The sequence below is a fragment of the Spinacia oleracea genome, chromosome 1 (assembly GCF_020520425.1).
Source record: "Spinacia oleracea cultivar Varoflay chromosome 1, BTI_SOV_V1, whole genome shotgun sequence".
Lineage (NCBI taxonomy): Eukaryota > Viridiplantae > Streptophyta > Magnoliopsida > Caryophyllales > Amaranthaceae > Spinacia > Spinacia oleracea.
This window is the reverse complement of record NC_079487.1, coordinates 120,286,578-120,309,429: the sequence shown is the minus strand read 5'-3', so window position 1 is coordinate 120,309,429 and position 22,852 is coordinate 120,286,578. Positions and strand designations below refer to the sequence as shown.

Below are 22,852 nucleotides of genomic sequence, written 5' to 3'. Positions count from 1 at the left end.
GTTCAACGAATCTACGCCGTCTACGAAAGGTCCGTTCATGTTCAGGATCGAACGAAGTTAGATCGCTGGTATGGACAGTCCTGGGCATAAACAAGTAAAAACTAGAAAACAGTCGTGAGATCCGGTCTCAAGGAACGGGAGTCCCTTGAGAAGTAACAAACAATAATCTAGAAAAAACAATTAATAACAGAAAATAAAACCGTTTCCCCGGCAACGACGCCAAAATTTGACAGGCTAAAGTCGTATCACCTAATCAAAAATAACCTAAGTCCACTAGCTAGGTAGCAAGGGAAGTCAGGATCGAATCCACAGGGAAACAGTGTTCTTTCTACTATTAATCAATTAGACTAGACTATTGGGAACAAGAGTTGGTTTGGTGGGTTGCTAAAACTACGACGATAATTAAACAACTAGGAATCAATATATTAAGGAATCTAGGGCATAGGTTCACCAACAGATAACAATCTAGGACAATAAACAATCACGATAATCAACAAAGTAATTAATTAGACTAGCATGCTCTCTCGAATCGATACTAATCATAGACTTAGAATTAACGGGCTCTCGCTACGTATTAACTCTAATTCCACCTATTGACACAAGCCTAAACATCAAATTGCATCTCTCGAATCTTAACTTGATATTGCATAACTACCACAATTAAACCTGCGCAAATCTAATTGTATAGTGAAATAAACCAATCAATAGGAATTAATTACAATGCCAACAATCACAATTATTCAATATCCCTTCATATTATTCATGGATCCCCAAACCCTAGAAAATAGACTACTCAAGCATATTAACAATAAACAAAGCAATTAGCATGATTGAAAACATAATTAAAGCTAAACAAAGAATTGAAATAAAGAACAATACCTTAATTGAAGAACAAGATAAATAGAAAGCTTGAATTTTTATTGAAATTGAAAACTAAGTGTTTGCATAAATTTAGAGAGAAAACAAAGCTAAGAGAAATAAACTAAGGGGCTAATACTAGAAAATAAGATAATAAGGTCTCCAACTAAATTAACTAAGGGCTGTATTTATAGTTTAGCCCAAAAACATAAGAGAAAACCGGAATAAAACTAAAATAAACCGCGCGCTAAAGGCTCCAGGGTTGTCGTCGCCCGGTCGGGCGGCCAACCGCCCGACGGGTTTCCAGCTCGAAACCCGCCCGACGGGCGCAAGGATGCCCGGCGGGCGAAGAGAGAAACTTCTGAAAACATCTGCACGCGCCCGGTCGGGCGCCACTCGCCCGTCGGGCGGAGGGAGAACTTGCTGTTGCTGCCTTTGATGGGCGCCCGATGGGCACGGGCGAAGATCCGCCCGTCGGGCGCCTGCTGCCTGCTCCTTTATGCTTGCTCGCCCGATGGGCGAGGGGAAATCCACCGGGCGGAGGGCTAAGTGATCCGCCCTTCGTCCGCAACACCGAGTCTAACTTCCGGGGCTCGATCATGAACATCTAGGGCTCCCGTAAGTCGACAAAAGTCGTCCCGAACTCCCTCGGGATCGTGTGGTGGCCTAAATCATCAAGAAACGGGCCTATAAAGACCAATTTCTCACTAAGTATTCCTGAAACTCAAGGCACACTAAAATTCACAGATTAGTACTAAAATGGCTCCTAGGAGCTCATTTGACGCATAAAAGTACTGAGGGACGGGGGTGAAAACAATATATAAAACGCACATATCATCTTTCCTACGGATATTGCTCGTCCTGCGCTTGGTGTTAAGTTGCTTGGTGGCCCAGTCAGTACGGATTCCTCTTTTTGTAAGGGGTTGGTTTCGCAGCGTGTGTCGAAGACTGTTGTGTTGATGGATGTTGTAGCCAAGCTTAATGATCCCCAGTGTGAGTTGTTGCTTCTTCGTGCGTGTACTGGAGTTTCTAAACTCTACTTTGCTATGCGCACTTGTCCGCCTCATCTTTTCGAAGCGGCCCAATTATCTTTTGATGTGGCTCTGCGGGCTTCTTTAGAGCGCATCGTGACTGCTTCGGGACCTGGGTTCGGTGACTGGCAATGGCGCCTTGCCACCTTGCCTTATTCTTATGGAGGATTGGGTGTTTATTCAGCTGGTGATGTTCGGCATTATGCTTTTCTTGCATCCCGTTTGCAGTCTTCTGGTTTGCAGGATTCGCTTCTTCGGCTTTCAGGTGTTGATGGTCCGGGACCGGCCTTTGATGATGCTCTTGGTCTTTTCAATAGGACCGTGGAGACCGACCTTATGCGTAGCCCTAGTGAGATCGCTGCCCCCACTCTCATGAAGAAATTGGCAGACATATATTTCACGAAGGTTACTACTGATGCGGAATCCGCCTACTCCTTATCTTCGCGTCTTGTTGCCCTATGGAAATCACAGCAGGGGGATCACTCCTCAGCTTGGTTGCGGGCAGTCCCCATCTCGGGGCTAGGCCAGACTATGAACGGTAAGACTTATCGTTCGGTTCTTTGTTATCGGTTGGGTATTCCGTTGTTCTCTGATTCGACGCCGTGTTCTGCTTGCTCTCGGGTTTTCGACGGGGACATTTATGGGGATCATGCCGTGTCTTGTGCTGGGATTGTGGGTATCAAACATCGACATAATGTTGTTCGTGATACCCTTTTGGATATTTGCTATCAATCGGGGATTTCTGCTCGCAAGGAGGTTGATGTTGGGCTGACTAGTGAGAGTGATGGAGCTCTTCGTCCTGCAGATATATTGCTTTACTCATGGGATGGCGGTCTGGATGTGTGTGTTGACTTGACTGGGTCTTCCCCTATGACGCAATCTGGGTTGTCAGGCTTCGTTCCGGGTCGGGTTGTGGCGGTTGCAGCGCAGCGGAAGCAGGATAAGTATGCGGCACGTTGTAGGGCTTTATGTTACGGTTTCTTTCCTTTTTCCTTCTCTTCTTTTGGGGAATTAGAGAAAGGGGTTGTTTCTTTGCTGAAGCGGGTCCAGACGTACTCCAGGGCTCAGGACATTGGGGCACGGGCAGCTGCCCACATTTTCAGCAGGATCGGGTTCGCCATAGCTAGAGGAGTGGGGGCCCAGATTGTATCTCGGCTCCCCTCCAACTTCTTGTAGTTCATTTGATCTTTGTAGCTTGTTAAGCTTGTAACGTTTTGGTGTTTTCCATAATAATAATAATAATAATAATAATAATAATAATAATAATAATAATAATAATAATAATAATAATAATAATAATAATAATAATAATATTATTATTATTATTATTATTATTATTTGAGGACTCCAGACTCAATCACCCTTGCATTGGTCTTTTTTCTCAAAATCAGCAAGTAACTCAATGCCTTTAGCAGAGCTTCATAACTGAAGTCCACTCCTAGCAATAACTCCAAGAAGCAACAATTTATAAAAAAAATGATCAAAAGTAATAAAACCAAAACACAGAAAGGCTCAAACACAAACCACACCCCACACCCCCCCCCCCCCCCCTCTAACCCTCAAAATACATACAAATAAAAGCCATGATATGATGTAGATACCTTTATCCGCTAATAGAATATTCTCGATACATTGCTCGTACTCCTCTGTGTACTGCGTCAACAGAACACCCCATGTATTTCTCAAATCAGCAGATGACATCCGAGTAATTTGACTATTAGTTGGACTTTGATCAGACTTCAGAGTTGTTACAATTGCAATTTCATCTAATATTGCAGACGAGTCAACAACTATGCAAGTGATTACAAAATTTGAATGTAGCATGAGATGTCAATCTTTAGGATTAAGCTATTTCCACAAGGGAGCCACGATCTTTTGTGCAAGAGGTTGTGCCGCAGAGAATTCTGTCGCAAGTTTCATGGCTTATTTATAAAACTTCTCGATAATATCAAGCTCTTGACCAATTAGGGAGGCACTCAACTTATTCCAGCAATTCCTTAGTTTGCAAAGTGCATGCCTAGATCAAATTGAAATAACTTAGTTGATTACTCATTATAGGTTAAAGTTTATCCCTAAGCCATAAAAATAGAGAACTATCCTAACAGCTCAATACCATGACAAACCTGAAAATCTTAAAATGCATAAGTGTCAATCCACTTCTTGTAGGGGTGACTACTGGCGTTTGGATCAGCTGCTTTCTAAGATAGGCATATAGCCTCATACAACTGATATAAGATGTCATTGCACCCAAAGTGTAGCTGCTATCTTTGCCTTTTCGAATGGAGTTGCAAGCTTACCAAGACCTTTTACTCTTCCAACTTTTCACGAAGCGTTGCTAAAAGAAAATCTATATACTTTTGAGTTGCAGAAGGGAGCTTTCTTTGCCAAGGTCGGAACCCCATTCCTGCAAATATCATATTATAAGAGCACAAAAATCTCTGCAGGAATTTTCATATAACAAATTAATGAATATTTCAATCATTTCCCTAAGATGCATCGCAGTACTGTGTAACAAAACTTTATCATTGTTTGGAAAAGCCACTTAAGTATTTTTGTAACTTTATACGCATGAATATGTATCAATAATAAGCTACAAAAATTATTTTACATAAACAACATATACAATCCAGCAAAGAAAAGTTGATAGATTAGTCAAAGCAGCACAAAAAGGCATAAACACCACACCATTTGCTAAACAAAAATACATTAATTAAATGCACAGCTTCAAAATTTAATAAAACCAAACAAAAAAGAAAGCAAAATTCAAGGGAAATGGCCGAAGTCATGATTTGATTAAAATCATTGGCCAACTTCTGAAACAAAGATGTATTTAATTTGAAGGTGACAAACTGGAGTATATGAATCTACCGCTGTGTGAATAGCCTCGAGTGATTTCAACAGCAGGAGCATTTTCTTCGGATCTGCGTATCGAGGTAATTTTTAATGCCCTAAACCCTAGAAACAGATGGCTCGACTCACCTTCATTAGTAATTGAGGTGAGGGATTCTTCGTTGATGCTCGACTCACTCTCAGATGGAGTTAAGCTTGGAAGCTTATCAGAGTGCGCAGAGAAATTGAGGAGAGAGGAACGAGCGGATAAGCAGGATAGTAGAAGACGAAGGGGGAAAGAGCACATCCAAGAAAAAGGATATGGCACTTGTCATGATATAAAGAGAAGGGGCAAACCAGTAGTTAAGCTTGGAAGTTAGGGACAATACCGTAAACACATTATTAGATGAATAGTAAGTTGAAGTTCTCTCTTTAAGATTTAGAAGTGTTAGGATTCTGATTCATTCATAAATGACAAGCAGCAATTACCTGACTTACAACACTTCTCTTCAGGGAAAAAAGATGCTAAAATCCACTTCCCCCTTCTCAAACATGCATCTGCTTCATGGAGATGTTTTGTCCAACATTTTCACATACAAACAAACATAATTATTATGATCTTCTATGTTACTCAGACACGGGAGTCGGTGTCGTGTCGGACACGGGTGTATCCAAATATTTGCAGACACAGTTAAAGGAGTGTCTCGACTTATTTTTTAGACACGGCTCCCGCACAAAGTGTCGGGTAAAAAAGTGACACTTTATCTAAAAATACAAAAATAGTTATTAATTTTTTTTTAAATGAAAATTAAAATATTAATAAAAGTTACTTAAACATCCAAATGCAATTTATTAAAGTAATCTAATAATAAATGAAAAACTGGAGCAGAGAAAAAAAACTAAAATAAAAAATTGAATGGGAAAAGATACTCCTAGACGTCACTTTGTCTACCTATAATAAATGAAAAACTAAAATAAAACATTGAGTGGCAAAGGTAGGCACGTGGGTTTGTCTACTTCCCACTACGGGTGTGCACAGGCCCAAAATCGGACCGAACCGGACCGGTACCGGTTGGAACGGTAGACCGGAATTTTCAGAATTTGTGGACCGAGGACCGGCCCGGAAAGAGTCCGGTCCGGACCGGAATCGGACCGGAAAATTCAGGTCCGGTCCGATTTTGGACCGGCTTGCACCGTTTTTTTTAATTTTTGCAATTTACAATCTTAAACTCAATTTATTTTTACGATTTTATCTTTTTACGACCTATATTTCTCTTTAAGTATAGCATACATCACATCATAAGCTTAATTTAAAGGGGATAAAGGCCAATTATATACAAAAAATTCTCAAAGTCTTTTTTTTGCGGGAGGATATTAATGTATGTGCGCTATAAATTAGGCTCTTCTATCTAAAATTTATATTTTTAAAATTATATTCCGGGTCACTGGTCCGGACCGGAAAATTCTGGGTTTTGACCGGACCGGACCGGAAAACCGAAGTCGTGTATTTTCAAGGACCGAGGACCAGACCGGAATCTAATGATCCGGTTCCGGTCATATTTCCGATCCAATTTCCGGTCTGGACCGGACCGTGCACACCCCTACTTCCTACGCATTTCCTCTATTAAAAAAAGAAAATATAAAAAGAAAAAAGTTGAAACTGTAAAGGTTTAAAGCTAGTTGTCCATCTACCCGCACAATTGCACAACCATAGGGATGTCAACGAGCTGAGCCAAGCCGAGTATTTGCCTGTTCGAGCTAGGCTTGATAAAAACATTTCGGGCTCGAGCTCGAGCCGAGCTTAATTGAGCTTTAATTTTTCCTGTTCGAGCTTGGCTCATTTAAGTTTTTCGTTGTTCGAGCTTAGCTCACGTGTAGCTTGTTTAAGTTCAAGCTCGAGTCGAGCCGAGCTATTAGCACACGGGCCTTAATAAACGAGCTTTTAACAAACGAGCCTTAAAAAACAAACAAGATTGAATTTAAACGATCACATAAATAAAGAGAAATATTATTTTCAAAAATTATAAAACATAAAAACATAAACATAAGGGTTTTGACCTTTAAGAATATTGATATACTAGATTAGATCCCGTGCACGCACGGATTTTGATAAAAAAAATTCACAAAATATTTAACTGAATATCTCCCAAACTACTGCATAGTTATAACATTTTTAACATACTCGTTTATATTTATTCATCTAATATGCATATTTTAAATGCTAATATGATAAATTGACCAAAATATCGAGTGATATATTTTCAATTATTAATATAACGATTTGACTAAATATTACCAATTTAGAATAATTATTATTACGTCGTATCTATTATTGCCATAATTTATAAACAAATTTTGTTTCCATACATAAATTGTTTATAAAAAAAATGTAGAGAATAAAAATAAAATAAAACAGATATACTTTTTTGGGAAAGTGATTTTTGGCGGGAAAAAATCTCACCAGAAATTAACACGTGTCATTCCTGGTGTCTCTTTTAGTATATAGTAATAGATCCTTGATTGAAGAAATAATAATAACATATACGGTTTTTGTAGTTTGGGAGTATACTACTCCCTCTGTTCCTCTAAGTTCTTCCCATTGTTGAAATTGGGTGGATTTTAAGAATATTGGAATCTTTGTAAGTATGGGTATAAGTGTAATTAGACCTGGCAAACGGGTCGTTCGGATCGGATTCAGGTCGGTTCCATTCAGGTCGGGTCATTTCGGGTTATTTTTCTTGCGGGTCGGTTTCAGGTATGGGTCAGGTCCATTCGGGTTACGGGTAACTTTGGTTTTTCATAATTGGGTCGGGTCTGATTTCGGGTCAGAATTTTGGATCAATATCGGATCGGGTCATATCGGATCGCGTTTTTCGGGTTATATCTGATTTTTCGGGTTATATCGAATTTTTCGGGTTGGATCAGATATTTCGGGTTTTTAGTTTTTATTAGGTTATTTATCTTTAAATTTGGTGTCATTCATAAAATTATTATTATTATTATGCAACAATATTTTTCACAAAAAAAAATAAAAAAATTAAGGCTTAAGACTTAAGCGTATATAGTTTGAAGTTTAAGGGTTATGGCATGAGAGTTATAGTAAAAAAATAATTTAAAGGTTACATTTTCAAATTTTTAAAAGTGATAAGTAGGCGATTCTAGTCTTAGTTCTACTATTAATTTACGGTCAAGAAAACGAGACTTGAAACGTGGAAAAATATAATACTCCGTAATAGATTATCATGATTTAGTAAATTGTGTACTTAACTAGTGTCGTTATAAATGAAATTTATGGTTGTATATTTGATTTCTTTTATTATGTTTGTTTTATTGTATTGCCATGTACCTTCTTTTATGTAATGAAAGGATGGCTTGTAATGTGATATACTCATATACTTATATAGCTCAATTGCTATTGTCTAGTGTTGAACTTAGATATCAAGGTCTCTCGAAAAAACTTTGTAATACTGCAAACATTTGATTTTTGTTAGAATGTGATTCAATGAAAGAGTTAAATTCTTAAATAGCCTTGGTATAAGAGTTAAAGTCTTAAATAGCCTTGGTATAATGATTTAGGCTCCGTTCTATTCGACTTATTTTGTCTAAACATATACTTTAATAATCGAGTTACATATATAACTATGTACATCCGTATATTATCTAAAATTTATTTGAACGTATTTGAGCTTATATGAACTTAATATGACTAAATTAAGTCGAATAGATAATATACTCGTTCTATGTCAATAAAATTTTGCAATTAGTTATAAAATGCTACTTGTATATGCGTGGACATGAAGTATATAATGTTACAACGTGTCTCATGTGGACCAGCCACATTATCAACTTGATGGTGTGACGCGCGCACACAACTCTTTCGCGCACAACTACTACGCAAAATGTTGTTGACTGGTGTTACTTGCTTTTCTATGCCGGTGTTACTTATACATCGTATCCGCTGTTACTTTTCCTGTTTTATTACAGTTTCTTGAATTTCATGGCAGGGGTTAATTACTTGTCAGAGATATAAGTACTTACATTTTATGTTATGGAAGTGCTTATATATAGCTTTCTTGTTTCAAAGGAGTAAAAACTAATAAAAAGAAAATAATAATAATAATAATAATAATATAAATAAAATAATAATATGATGGAAAATTGGTAATATTAATCCAACCTTTGACCGATTTTCTTTTAATAAGCCCACCTACGACATATTTTTTAATAATCTCACCTTTACTACCCAACGACTTTTATTGGGCCCAACACGTCATAAACCTATTGTAGGCGGTAATATGTGGCAGTACTCTCTCTTGATATATTCAGTCATCATCATCAATTCATCACCATCTCGATGACCTTTTCACCGATTACCGGTCACTTAAGCCCAATAAAAGTCGTTGGGTAGTAAAGATAGGATTATTAAAAAGATATGTCGTAGGTGGGATTAATAAAAGAAAACCGGCTAAAGGTTGGATTAATATTACCAAATTTTCCTAAAATATGATAAGCTAAAAAAAACTTGTAGTTTAAACTAATTGGTAAATTTAAGTTGCTAGGTTGATTTTCGGTTTGGATCGGTACGGGTTGATTTAAATTTTACGGTTATTTTCGGTTCGGGTTAATTCGGTTTCGGGTGAATCATTCGGGTATTTCGGGTCGAGTCGTTCGGGTATCGGATCAATTCAGGTCAAATCTCTTTCGGGTCGATTTCGGTTACGGGTCGGTTCTGTTTGGTGTTCGGGTTAATTTCGGGTCGTCGTCGGATCAATTTCGGGTTACGGGTCGGATCAATCGGGTCGGTTTTTCGAGTCCGGATCAATTTTGCCAGGTCTAAGTGTAATGATTGAATGTAAGAGAAATGATTGTATGTAAGAGATTAAAATAAATAAAGGAGAGAGAAAATAAAGGAGGTGAGAGAGTGAGTATATGGGGAAGGGAAAAGAATTAAATAATAGGGGTTAAGAAATTTAGGTGGGAATTTTAGTAGAATATTTAAGTATTTTGGTAATTAGAAATGGATATAAGGTTATTTTGGGAAAAATATATGGCCAAAAATAGAAATGGGAAGAACTTTTAGGAATGCTCGAAATAGAAACGGGAAGAACATTTAGGAATGGAGGTAGTAGTATTTAGTTAATTTCTTACCCTTAATTTTAGCATAATTATATGAATAATATCATAATATATTATTTGTTAATATTTTATTATATTTCATATAGAAACATTTGTGTAGAAATTTAATATAAACGAGCTTTTAAATGAGCTTATAAACAAACAAGAACGAGCTTGGAAACAAACATGAACGAGATGTTCGCGAGCCTAAACTAGTTGAACAATAGGTTGTTCGAGCTAGTATCATTTATTAAACGAGCTTGAAATTTTTGTTCAAGCTCGTTTGTTTACTAATGAACGAGCTTTGACCGAACTTGTTCATGAGCTGTTCGCGAGTGTATCGGCTCATTGACATATCTACACAACCAACTCAAAAAGCAACAAAACTACGGGATTGAAGAAAAAGAACGCCGGAGCTCGGAAAAGCCATGGATATGGTTGATTCTCAAGGAATTCAACTCTTTTTTCTTCTACAATAAAAGCCCCAACAATATTTTCCTTCTCTCGCCTTCCCCGACCGTCAATTGCTAGAGTTAGGTTTCGAACTCTTCAAGATCTAGTGCATTTGTTTACGGGTAAGACAAATTTTACAACCTACAGTGTGTATCTTCCTCCTGAATGGCAAATTATGAAATTTTTTACTCGTTTTTTTTCTCCTTTCGATTTCGACATTTCATTTCGGACCCTTTTCCGACACCGGTGTCGATACCTTCCCAGACACGTGTCGAGCGTCGTGTCGCGGGTCGTGTCGACACCGACACCCACCGTCCGGCGAAGTGTCGGAGTAACATAGATGATCTTACTAAACAAAAGTCAGTTTTGCGGTATCTTTCGTTTCTTAAACATTATAAGCTAATTTATAAGAGACTTTGAAGCGAAAAGATCAAAATTAACCATATGGCATTAAATTTAACTGATAATGTAATCGAAAACATAGCAAGCACTCTTTACAAGTATTCACTATCCCTTACATAAAAGAACAGAAAGAACAAATACATAGTGCTTGACTTGCTGTGATATTTCATAATTATTTTTAAGCCACCGGAATGGAAACTCCCAGCCCACCCCAAAACAAACAAACAATATAGAAGTCAAAGCAAAACAGAGAACAAGCGTACTGAAAAAGTGAATAATATTTAAGGGGGAAAGGGGGGAAAAGTTCAATTAGGTTTTCTTGTATGAAAACAAAAATTCTATATCTAAGTAATCACATAGCACAAAACACAATGATAGGTATCAACAAGTATTGATAAATACCATCCACAATCAGGTGACATGCTCACAACTTCCATTTGAAGTACAAATGGGTAGTTTGACAAAAAATAGATAATATGATGATCAACTCCTACAACTCCAAACTTGTATCAAGGTTAAGAAAAAAATATTTTGCTTTTAATCAGGCAACCAGTTTAAAAGAGAAATTGTACCATGTAGAAAGCGAAACAAGTTTTCTAGGATGAAAACAAAAATGAAATATCTTGAGTAAAATCTCAAGTCTTAATCACATAGCACAAAGTGACAAAATAGAATGACAGGAAGCAACAAGTATTGATAAATACCACCCACAGTCAGGTCACGGGCTCACAGCTCGCATATGAAGTCCAAACAATAGATAGTATGATGATCAACTCCTACAACTCCAAACTTGTATCAAGGCTAAGAAAAATACTAGTCTCCAATTAGGCAACCAGTTTAAGAGAGAGATTAGAGAGCTCAAGAACATACCAGGTAGCAAGCGAATTCCAATCTTTTGAAAATGAACATCCACAAAGTGGGCCATCATCACCAATTAATCTCACTGGAATCAAGAACAAAAGGTCCTGCCTGTCTAAGAGCTTCCTCGCACAATGCAGACGCTGAGATGCTCTAACAATAGAGAACTTAGCTAAAAACTTTTGAGCCTCCAGCAATTCTTGGGTACCGTCCGTATAAAATGAATACTGAAGCATTTCTTCTTCAACCTCATCCTTAGCTGAAGCTGCTTCCCCCTCTTCCTCATGGGATTTCATCAGCTTTTCCAATCAAGCTTAGCCATAAGCATCCGGGGCCGGTCCTGTCTTTCCATCTCTCTCTCTCTCCCCAAAGAGAGTGATAGGTTTACCAAGCTGCCGAAGCCGAGTCCGCACAGACATATCGTTTGTGGGAACGGCTAAAGCAACAGCATGCATTTCATCATGAACTCACGCATAGCTTTCTCCTGCCTCTCCCTCACCTGACGACTTTCCTCTGTGATTTCATAACCAGCAGAGAAACCCTCCACACCCATTTCTGAATCTTGATCATCATCATCAGAGTCCGTATCACTTGCCTTTGCCTCACCATTTTGCGTAACAGGGGGGCGGACAGGTAGAGGAGCTAATGGTCTAGACATTGCAGGAGATACAACAGGTAAAGGAGCAGTTGGTGGGACAAGCACGGGAGGTGGAGCTGACAAAGGGTTAACAGTAGGAGGAACTGACGGAGGAACACCTGCAGGTGGGAGAACAGCAGATGTGGGGATAGAAGATAGTGACTGGCTCCCAGGACCAGTGATTACAGTAGCTGGCACTGAAGTAGCCATCATATCAGCATCAGCCCCCGGAGGAGTTGGTTCAGGAGCTAAAGCTGAAGGAGCTTCTTCATCTATCTTCATTGTTCCTATATAAGTAATACAAATAAAATTTAGCCCATCACAGTCACTTAAACGATTGTCAAACCTCAGATATCTCGTTGCCTCTGCTGCAACAAAGAGTGCAGACAATTACAAGTAAGAGACATCAAGACCAGTCAAAACAAAACAACACAACACAAAAGTAATCCTAAATAATCCACTCACATTGCACAAATTCAAAAGAAAATCAAACAAAAAGGTAAGAAACATATAAGATCATTACCAAACAGATCAAGTGAACCTGAAAAGCCGAAAGTATCGATGACAAATTGCCCACATACATGGTGGAGCTTTCAACATGATTAGAGGGTCAAAAACAATTAATTAAAACAAGGAGTAGTAGATGAACCCTTGTAGCCAAAGCAGCGATCAGAAAAAGAGCACATTCATAAAAAGTGTCTCTCGAAGTAACTTTCATATCATCTCACGCTGTCTATTAAAATGATGGTAAAAGAGCAAGTTTGAATGGATTCAACTTTCCAAGCTATTCAATTAAAAGCTCTATTCCGTACCTATTCAAATAGAGGCTTAGATTACTTTATTATGAAAAGAAGGGAATGAAATGTACCTTTGAAATCTTCTTTTCATACTTTATCCTGGGGGACCGTGCCCCTTGTTCCACCAAGCATATATACCATAAGGATTTATGTAAAGCGCGTCCAACAGAGCCAGGAAGACCATGAATGAAGAGGCAATGATGTAAATCCCAGACCATATGTTATCTCCAGTACCAAACAAAACTGATATAGCAGAACGTTTTGATATAGGATATACACAGGAGTTTATAGCTCCAAATGCCTTCCCCTCTTCCTGTTAAGAAGAAAGTAATGTATATGAGAAGTGACGCAAAAAGAAAAAGATGAGGTAACAATGGAAGGATAACGGACCAGTTTAGGTTCTGATTGTCGAGTGACATAAATTTGAATGTCGAGATTCAAGGCATTGTAGGAAATGCGGTCCATGGAATCCATATTTATCATTGATAGAAGTGGCATCTCATCTGAGTTTTTAATGGCCCAAACAATGAAGTTAATTTTGGGCATGCAAGATTTTCCCTCTTTGAGACGGTGCATTACATCACTTAAGACAGCAAGGAAAGGGGAAATACCAATGCCACCAGCCACTAAGACCAGGTACTTGTACCTATGAAGAGCCAGGAACGGGTAAGGCTGTTTCTAAGCAAGTACTAAGAAGTTACAAAACTAATTAATGAATAAATAGGAAATTATCCATGTTAACCTGATACTATAGGCTATTCTGCGGCCCATTAGTGACACTGCCATTACCAGTATAATCACAACATCGACCGATTGCAGCGATCACAGTAATCAATATCAAAATTAGCAACATTTAATTCACAAGCCATCAACTACATTATAAACAATCTAATGTCAATCAAAACCTAAAAATAGAAACGAATCATTACCAGATGCATAAGCACAAGTTGCCAGACTATACTCGATTAGAACAGTCTTATCGCCATCTGGATACCACAATATCTCCTCTCTGATATTCTCTCACTGCAATAATTCAACAAAAACAATCAGAAATTAACTCATACAATTTTTTAATTATTTCAAAAGCAAAAAATTTAAAAATTAACTCATGGGACGAAATCGGAAATATCAAAACCCTAACTTCAAATTGAGTTCGGTGTTGACGAAACTCACCTCATTGCAAACCCCGAGGAATTAAAATTTGTTGCACTTAGAACACAAAAACCCAGGAATTACAATCGTTTGAACCAAGACCATATTTAAAACCGATAATTCATATGAATATGAAAAACAACAAAAACAGCATCAAGATCTAACAGTAGCATAGAAAACCCCCAAAACAGAACATCAAACCATATCAATTGCATCCAGATCTACAGATAAAAAGATAAAAAAAATGTTTGAAGACCATATTAAGTAATCAATAGGAGCCTTACCACATTGGAAAAGAAGCCAAGGATGTCACTATGGCAACAATGAAATCAAGAACGCACGTTAAGGAAAGGTAGTAATAGCAGGGGAAAGAAGAAGAAAGTGGAAAGGCAAGATCGAAAACGGAAGCACGGAAAGGGCGAGGAGAAATATAGACCCACCAAGGAAGAGGAGAGATATTACCATACAGGAACCAGGTGTGAAAGAAAGAAGAAGGGGAGCAGGGAAGACTGAAGAGGGAAAAGGAAAGCAGGGGAGAGGGAGAAGGGAAGCAACGTGGAAGGGCAAACCAGTAGTAAAGCAGGAGAGTTGGGGGCAATACCGTAATCCCACTATTGCTGCAATAGTAACTCCAAGTTTACTCTTTTAGAAGCGTTAGGATTTCTCAATTCTCATACCAAAATGCAAACAACGTCACTAAACAAGTTAGTTTCTGGTCATTGATGACTTAAGCAGCCAAATTTTGATGACTCCAGCAGCCAAGTTTTAGCTACCACCATCTAGATTTTATCTTATGCCCAAAGAGACTGAAACACAATCCTGGCTTACCCAGAAATTTCAGGGAATGCGGTAGATTCAGGATCATTGAAAATGTACACCAAAAACAAGCCAACCTCTCCAAAGAAACAATTAGCTAAAGGATGAGTCCAAAAATTTGACCGAACAACAACCCTTGCATAAACTTTCGATTATCAACATTAACATATTCAACCACAACTAACTCAATATCTACACCAGAAGCATAAATGTCAACCACCGGTTCCTTTGCCTTGTTAGTCAAACCACGAGCAGTCTAAAACCCCGTCAAAAACAACTTATTCAGAATTACATGTAACAGCTCTTTGATTACACAATTAATATTCAAAGAAGAAACTCAATTATATCAGGAAATTAGTCCAGATTTATACCTTGCTCCTAGCAGTAAGTACATCGGTCATAGTAGGAATCCTCTTCATTATTAGGCATCATCTTCTCCTCTTTTTCTTTATCTCTACCACTTCCACTGCTTCGGTTTCGTGGTCAAAACTTCCCTCGTCGCCAGCGGCTTCGGTATTGCACTTTTATTTCCCACCACTCCCTGAGCAGCCTGCAACATCAAAACACAATATAAAACGTAGTATCATCCAACAAAGACATTAATCCAACAGAAACAATAAATCAACCCAAGTCAATTAATAATGTGATTGTAGACCTTCTTAATCTTGTTATCTCCTGTTAACTCGGCCCCAAATTTCCTGTAAACACGAAACAAAATCATTTTAAAAGTTGCATAAAAATTCAATTGATTTAGGGAAAATCTTGTAGAAGGAATGGTGGTTTACCACAGAAAGCTCCAAATTATCAAACAAATAAGATAATGTCAAATCAAGGATGCTCCGATTAAGAAGTATTAAGGAATTAAGTCATACGCAGATATAAACCCTAACTCTATCTCGGAATTACTAAAATGCAAACAAAAAATGAAACAAAATTCAGAAATTATACCTCTTAATCAAGTTGTCTCTTACAAAATTAGAAACCCTAGGACGATCAGTGAAAAGATGGTCAACATTGAACTGAGAAACATCCTTCAAAACAAACCTCAATACCAATGGAAAGAAAAGCCTTCTCATGATACTCACTCCAACCCTAGAGTCTGAAAAATGTGAGGAAGACAATTGTGATCGGGGTGAGACAAACCCTAGAGTGAGATTCGCATTTCACTTTCTCCATTCCACGACCCCCTTACAATTGAGAGATTTAGCGTTACTTCTGACAATACGAAATCATGTGGGCTATCATTCCACGGAAAAGTAAGGAGATTAGTTGTTTTTTGTCTTTTGCTTTGTGTGTTGCTGGCTGTTAAGGTTTGTTTCTTTGTTAGGTGTGTTTGTCAACCTTGTACATACATTTGATTACAATTTGTTAATATATTTCTTACTTACCAAAAAAAAAAGTAAGGAGACATAAATCATCAGTAGGAGAAGAGGGAGGGAGGAAGAGGAAAAGCAGCGAGGAGATAGAAAGAAGACCCAATTAGGTGGGCAAACAAATCCGGAGAAAGAGAAAGAGAAAAGGGCAAATCAGATTTTTAACTATTGTTAAGGCAAAGACAAAAAAAACATGAAGGAATTGAGGGGCAAATCAGACAATTAACTATTGTGTGAATAGTAATCGAAGTTTGTGGCTTTATAAGTGTTAGAATTAAGTGCTGCATCAGGTGTTGGCCAAAGCAGGGTATAATAGGAATTAAGTGGAGCTAGCTACCCTTTGTTATGAGGTAAGTAGCCAGAAAGAATGAATCAAGTAAGGGATCTCCCAGCCCAATTCACGCTCTCGTCGCTTTTCCTTTGGTATCATCCTATTGAATTTCTGTTTCCCTTTCTCCAGAAGAGGATCAATCACAGCATAGTCGTTGGCATCTTCATTCCATGTCATGTTATTCTGCTTAAGTACACAAAATATGAATCCGTTATCACATTCAAGCTTAATTTGCACAGAATGACATGCAGTTGAACAATCTCCTAGGTCTCATCATTCATCAGCTTGTTTCCTCACATTTAAGCTTCAGGTGTAATCCTACCCAACATATGGGAAATTTTGAAGTACCTTATTTTCTAACAAGCAAATAGGCAAATGTCTGGAATCAAATCAACTATAAATTAGAAGTTTAAAGAAGCATGTAAATTTACACATGATATTCACGAACAGCCAATTTTTCAAAGGGATTATTAGCTTCTCAGTATCAATACTAAGAAAAATATTTCAGGCGAATTATTCAGGTCCATGCCAATATTTGAGATTCAGAATTCATAGATAACAACCGACATCTTAACCTAGCGGTAAAAGTAAGAGTAAGGTTCTAGTACATTAGTTATTTAGTTTCAAAGATCAAATGGGGCTTTACTCATACAGCAATGAAATATTTAGTGCATTGGCTTATGAATCATTACTACCTCCAATCTTTTTGAATAATGATGGATTTTTATGATTCCAAGGAGATATTGAATGAGCAATGAGAAACAGTCATCCTTTGGGTCATTAAATTTGCTCCAATTGCTACCATAATTTAATGAATCGGCATATGGGGACGGCCATTATAGGTAGTGCAATATAATTCTTATAGTAGTATCTTGAGGAGGAAGATAGTTGGTAGTTTTAGAGGGAAGGGGAGATTAAGAAATGGTATAAAATGTATGAACAAGGAGAATAGGTCAGAAGAAGATATCAAGAATATTTAATTGCCAGTTGCTTTCTTTAGCATTTGGGAGTGTTAAGTATGAAAAAAGCCACTCAGAAGCTTGTATCTACCAATCAATTGTTTTGTTTTCGAGAATATTAATCACAACTATCATCTTCTTCCTTTACATCTTCAATTGATTACACTCCTGTTATGCTAGTTCATAACACAACTTTACGTAACATACATTGTTGTTTAACAATTTCTAAAGGGAGATATTGTTCTAGGAGGAACTGCAGAAATTTTCAAGTGAGAAGTGCATCACAGTTTCCACTTTCCAGATTCATGCTTAAAGGACGCTTGTTTCCCGAGTCTCAAAATGGCGAAATTGGAATATTTTATTGCTAGGAAAAGAATGTAGTAGTTTGAGGAGAGAGGAAGGATTACCTTTCCAAGGTCAGGTGCAAACTTCAGGCGGACAGTTTTCCAGTCAGATAGATCTTCATTAGTTCTCCCTTCGGATTCACCTCGTGGTTCAACATGCTTCAAAGAAATTGAACTTTTGAACCTGTCAAGTTTGGCAAGTACCTGGACAACGCATATGCAAAATCATTGAACAGTATCAAGCTACCATACAATTTTGAGACAAAACAAAGATCAGCCTTTAGCAAGAAGCAGTTCAGCACCTACAAAACCAGAACAAATCATATATACAAGGAATGACTTAATAGAAGAAAAAATAACAACAAGAACAAAAACATATTCCCATCCCTCTTTGCCCTATCTTTTTCCCATCGAACATGACTGATGAACATGGTATCCGAATTCCAAAAATGGATATTCTTTTCCCATTTAAAAAGTTGATTTGGCTTTCAGTAATAGACAAGGAGCTTAAAGGTATGAATAACATTGGATACATCCAGTGGGTATTCTTACAAGATAGACTGCCCATAGTTTGGATATATTTACATTTATGTATTTATTTAGTTTGGCAGGTAAGGGATTTAGCAAACTCGGATTTTCAAGAAATTTTGACTCAGGTACCGTCCTATTCACTTGAATTTCACTTATATATCTTATCTTATTTTATCTTATCTTATTGGCCCTGAACTTATCATCATATCTTATTAGCTTTTATTGGAAGTTATTAAAAGGGATCCTTTGAACATATTAGCCCTTACTTTATCTAAACAGAGCCTTATTCGGGTCTCATGGAATTTCCGCTTCAAGGTGCTACTCAATACGCTAAAGAAAAACAAAATCTCAATGCTATCAGATATTGCAACAACATTGGGAGCTTCCACTTTAAGGTTCTAGGCTGTATCTTAAATAAGAAAACAAAATATTAATGCTCTCAGAAATTGCAGCAACGTATGGAGTTCCCCCTTCAAGATGCTACTCTATATATTAAAACATAAAAAGAAATCATAACGCTCTCAGAAATTACAGCAACATGCTTTATATGCCCAGGATAAAACAATTTTACAAACTTAAGTGTGACTAAAAAAAGCAACATGCTTTTTACATTGAGGACATCTAACATATAAGTGCTCATGTTTTCACCACTTTATCAAGCTGCAGAAATGAAGGTGCAATAAAATAGAAGATTAGAGCGGAGACAACATACATCTTCTTTTCGCCCCTTCAGTCTCCGCTTTTTTTGTCTCTGCAACAATCTTTCTCGTTCAGCATTATTTAATAACTGCAGGTCCGTGTCAGCATTAGCCGTACGTTCTGCATTAGCTTCTGATCCTATTCCCCTTTTCCTGATAGACAGTTTCGCCACTTTTCTTTGATCATCTGAACTTTCAGGATCTGACCTGTTGAATATAACACCAGAGTTATGTGTCATATACTTGGATATTTTAAGATAGGTGGTAGGCAAGTATACCTCGTTATACTACATAGAGCTCAAGGCCTTATTGCAATATCGTGAAAATGACATACAACGATACAAGTACAGAAACTCCCGAGGAAACTTCTTACACCTCCAATAGATGATGGAATGCTTCCTGTCAGACTGTTATAGCCAACGTTTAACACCTCCAATTTCTTCAAACTGGTTAATTCTGTGAAGATAAAGATAATTAAACGATACTATACACAAACTACATCCCAGGTACCTATACATACATGCATGATTCTTGAGATGCAAACTAAGAAAGACAGAACATGGAAATAACCATCAAAATTAACTGCATTGTTCAGTTTATTGAATTCCACATTTAAAGTCTTGAGGCATGGCAGCGCACAGCATTGTCAGACTATTAACACTTATATCAAGCACTTCCAGTTTTTCTAATCTAGAAAATTGAGTCCTCCCTGTAGACAAAAGAAGATTGTGGTGAAAATGTTATAATTTCCCTATTTGGTATCATGCTAACATTGTGACTTAATCAAATTTTATTTAGAAGTAAAATTCTAGTTCTTTACTGGATATATGCGGAGCCAAATGAGCACATGTATATTGGACCAAGAACCTGAAAATTCTTGTACGGCTGTGCATATTGTAAGGGTTTGAATGCACAAAAAAGTCTCATAAGGAGTCAAGGTAAGAAAGAGGTGACCATTTCCAGAAGCCACTCTTTCTGACAATATACTTTCTCAGGCTCCATGTAGGGACTTACCAAGATCCAAGACTCTATTAGACAATTACATATCATTACCTCAAGTACCCCTTCTTTCGTTCTGAAATAGGCACTTTTATTTTGAAGTTGATTGACTCGATATCAATGGAATTGTGTCAAACAGATGACTTCAAGCATCCCTATAATAAGTTCAGTTTTTTGGAGTTACTTCCATCCTAAAACTAATTGGCAATAGATTGATTGGTCCCACGTGGTTTTCCTGCATGAAATATTAAGGGCATGTTGCTTGCAGTAGGAACTTATTTTATTCATGATATAGTCACCCAATGCTCTCGTATAAATACAAAGCATATGAAGAAAACAACCTTTGCACTTCTATCGTAACAATGTTTGCTTAATAAATTGCAAACTTGTATGTTCTTCTATCATTTTATTTTCCTACTGGCAGCAGATGATGGCATAAAAGGCCATTAGCCTATTTATCCCTTAAGCATTAAGAATTTAAGATCAATGGGTTTAACAATTCATCATGTGGCTAGCTATTAACAGTCAGATCCTCAAGAAAAAAAGCTTCTACTCACGGACATCCAATTAAGTGACAAAACAAAAAAACTACCTCAAGTCAGCAAAAGAAGGAACCTGAATAGCAAACAATAAAAATGATGAACTACAAGGACTTATAAGTGTAATCCAACTTTCATTTTGCAACAGCTCCGTCCCAATGCTTAGCCCCAACACTTCCGTAAATCAGCTAGCATTTAGCCAATAATAACTCAAAAATATAAATCCCGAACAATCAAATACTAACACTCACCCCCATAATCAAATTATACACATAAACAAGTTTTAATTCACTCAAATACAACACAAGAACACGAATTACTCAGAAAATCAACAAAAACAAAACTCAAATTTAAATTCAAAAACGCTAGTGTAGCAGAAATAATCATAAATAACTCTATATATTTTCCTCTTTCTAGCAGATCGAAACAATTTCCGAAACTGAAAAGGAAGAGATTTACCAGTTCAGAGATTGACCATAAAATGAACACCAACCCTTCGATGCTGTCAAAATGAGAATCGGCGAAGAACTCGACGCCGGATAACATGAAACTCCGACCACCGATTCAATAGATCTGATAAAATCGGAGCCCGTAGACGGCTAGATGCCATTGATTAAGATGATTGGAGGCATTTTTCTCCCCTCTTAGGGTTAGAAAGGATGATCTCATGATTCTCACGAAGTTGATTAGAAACACGCCAGCTGGATAAAAAAATGAGTTGAGTCATCCATAAGGGCATATCCGTCAACGCACTATTCTTAAGAGAAACTCTATTTTTTTGAAGAAGGAATTTAAGGACATTGTGGGTATTAATTGAAATATTAGTTGCCATGTTTTGGCTTTTAGAAGGGTAAAGGATTATGAAGTATTATTTAGCCATAACATTATATAGCAGCAATAGAGTAAGCTACCTTTCTTGAGGGTCGAGGTCCTGATCCATATATCAATGACGTTGGAGGTTATCTGAGAATAAAGCAGATTTTATAAAGGGAAGCAGTCAAAATATTATAGTACATAATCAGTAACAATGAGAATAGTTCTCGGGGTGTGCGGATGTGTATAAGCAGTTTATGCAAGTATTATATACTTCGCCCCAGTTATTTAGGGACGAAGAGATAAAGAAATCATATGGTCTTCCAGCAGCAGAGTGCTAAGAACTGGAAACTTGGTAAGAAGAAATTAAGAACATAAGAAGGTAAAAAATCAGATACTATCTTCAAGCATTCAAGAGGCAAAATAGACTTCAAATAACTTCCTCTCCCTACTCTCCTCTATTTATAGGATATCTGGTTACCTTCCCCTGTCCCTTCTCTAACTAATTATCTGCCTTTTCCTCAAGCTACTTTCTTAGAGAATTTCAGTGCTATTCCCCATGTACACCTTCCTTTGGCCAGTTCACTACAGAGAAAAACAACACTAAGGATTCTTCATGATAATTGTTGTAAATCCATCTGAAAGACAGCATATCGAATACATGGGTGGGGACTGCTCTTTGCATAATGCTTAGCTACATCTGCATTGCATGATCCCTGTGATTGGAGAGAAGCACATAAGACAATCTAGAACGAACCTTCCTACAAGGCGGCATGCTACAATCTCCAATGACTTTCTCACTCAGAAAATGATTTAGTCTCATATAACCTTGAAGGTCTCTTTTTAAGAAAATTCCAATGTAACACTAACCCAGTCAAAATTTCATACCTTCCGTTTTCTGACAAATAATAAAGCCTTGTTAGAATCATTATATTCTGCACAGTTTTAAAAAGTTTATGCAAGAGTTTTCTTATATGGCCTTTCAGATACAATTTAAAGTCAAAGAAGAATAAGGAAAACTGGTAAAGGCAAAACCAGGTTTTTGGTGTACCTCATCAAATTTCACAAGTTCTGGGTATGAACTTGTGGTTTGTAAGCATGCACATTATTCATCATGAACAAGTTCGATTCTGGTATATATATTTCATATGTACGAACACATCAATACATTATTATCAAGTTGGTGATAAAATTATCAAATCTAAGACTAAAACTCTTCAAAGCTTTCTAACATTAAGTCTATGGATATACAGAGTTGATGAGGCAGTTCAGAAGAGTATTGACATTAGAAACACTAAACGAGTAAACGCTATAGCC

The 22,852-nt window shown here is 37.3% G+C and overlaps 1 long non-coding RNA gene across 1 annotated transcript; it reads right to left on the bottom strand.

Moving 5' to 3' along the window:
- Positions 1–10,716: 10,716 nt before the first annotated feature.
- Positions 10,717–22,257, bottom strand: LOC110795867 (uncharacterized). The gene is made up of 12 exons (XR_008932232.1): positions 22,017–22,257; positions 21,634–21,685; positions 21,182–21,423; positions 19,463–19,640; positions 19,199–19,391; positions 18,019–18,159; positions 15,604–15,646; positions 15,320–15,498; positions 13,910–14,003; positions 13,371–13,626; positions 13,052–13,293; positions 10,717–12,470 (listed from the first exon to the last, which is right to left on the bottom strand). It is a non-coding gene; the product is annotated as an uncharacterized lncRNA (long non-coding RNA).
- Positions 22,258–22,852: the final 595 nt, after the last annotated feature.